The sequence below is a fragment of the Lathyrus oleraceus genome, chromosome 1 (assembly GCF_024323335.1).
Source record: "Lathyrus oleraceus cultivar Zhongwan6 chromosome 1, CAAS_Psat_ZW6_1.0, whole genome shotgun sequence".
Lineage (NCBI taxonomy): Eukaryota > Viridiplantae > Streptophyta > Magnoliopsida > Fabales > Fabaceae > Lathyrus > Lathyrus oleraceus.
The window spans coordinates 370,246,390-370,248,429 of NC_066579.1; positions in this window are offsets into that span (position 1 = coordinate 370,246,390).

The following is a 2,040-nucleotide window of genomic DNA, read 5'->3' on the forward strand; positions in this document are numbered from 1 at the left end:
CATATATAGGTCATCTAGTAAACTCCAATGACCTAAAAAGTCAAAGGATGACCATTTTGACTTGTCTAAACCCTGATCCTATCCTGATCAATTACTAATTGTTGTTAGTTATTAGATTATTTTGATCAACATGGTAGGGTGAATTAGATAGTGATTAATAAAATTAGTTGGTTTTTAATTAAGTTATGATATTGGGTTGAGATTAATAGTAATAGGGTAGACTAAATTGATTAAAATATGAATTAATATTAGTAATAAAGTTAATTGTATTTTTACTAATTTATGGTTGATTAATTCATGTTATTAAGTTAATTAGTTTTAAGTGATTTCTAATTAATTTATTAATAGGTCAATTAAAATTATTTTTTAATTTATAGCTAATTGGATATGAGTTAAATTAGTTTTTAAAAATAAATAAATAAATAAGTAATTAACTTACTTTTAATTTTTTTTCTTCGGTATTGGCCTTTTGTTTAAGTAAGAGAACATGGCTAGCCCAATCCAGTACCCCATTTCAATTAGGTCAAATGGATGACCCAAGTTTCAACTAGTTCAGGTTAGACCCAAGATCCATCCTCCAGATCGGGTCAAACCCCTGACTCGAACCCTACTCATCTTCTTCCCCAATCAAACCCTAAAAGTGCACAAACATCAATTCGAAATGGATCAAGATCATTCAATCAAATACTTCCATTTTTATTATAACATACATTGAGAAATGATGATGACAAGTAATTTTGGACTAAGTACATCAAAATCTCAAAACCCTAATTCTAAATCAGGATCAAATCACGAATTACAAATAAAATTGATTCAACCTAATACTAAATTACCTAAAACAAATCAATAAAATTAAATTCTAAAACTAAAAACCACTCTATAAAAACCTAACTCTAAAATCAAAAGGGACAGAAAAGAAAAACCCTAAAAAAGAATCCTCAGAATTCTTGCTTCCGCAATCCAGCAAACCTCACTAAGAGCTCTAAACTTTGAAGTGATTAGGGTTCTCACATTGAAACCCTAATCTTCTTGACCTTGGCCATCACCGCCCGAATGACCTTGCATCCAAAGAAGAAGAATTAGAAGAAGCGGGATATAAGCAACAAACAAGGGAAAGCATAATCCAAATAATTTACCTCTTACTAGAGAACTCCTCTTCTCCGAAGGCTGGCCATACAAATCTCTTTGTATATTTGCTTGTGCTGATTATTGATTATGTATAATGTATGTTTGATGTTGTTTGCATTGAGTTTCGGTTCAATCTAAAGGGGTTCTAGGAAACTAGGGTTAGGGTTCTTTGTTTTAGGGTTAGGGTTCATCCCACATAGGGTTAAGGTTCATACGATGAACCCTAGGGTTCATCTGGGAAAAGGGTTAGGGCTCGTGATTCGTTAGGGTTCTGGGTTTCTGGGTTGATGTTCATCACCCAGATGAACATCGGTTAAAGATCCTGTTTGAGCTTCAAACGAAGATTTAGGGTTCGCGAATATTTCACGGAAAAGGGACAGAGGAGGGAAGATTATGGGTTGGGTGTTCTTCATGTTCATGATGAACATAAAGATCTCAGTTGAAGGTTTTGTTTTGAGTGGTGATGTAAGGCGGAGAGGGGACGCCAGAACGAGTTTGGTTTTAGAGAAAGGTCAGAGAGCAGAGAGAAGTAGGGAGAGAATGGAGAGTTAGAGAGAGAATGAAAGAGAGAAAATGAGAACGGACTGAAGAGAAAGGGATTTAAATACGTCCATCCGTTCTGCTGCATTCCCCCCACATGGCCTTCCTTAGGGCCTTCAGGTGAGTTGACCCTTGACTCATCTGACGTGGCCAGATCTACTGTGGTCCATCGTTTGACTTCACGTATCACCCCTTCGATCAATATACCTTCATGTTCATCTCATCCTGCGCTCTAGGTTTGATCTTGTTGACTCTCCAGTCAACAGATCAGACGCTCCTGGTGGAGAGTCCGTTGTTGACTCTCCCAGGAGGACCTTGAGGCGTAGTGGGCTTGGACAGGCCAATGGGCCTCTCTCTATTTCTTTTAACACC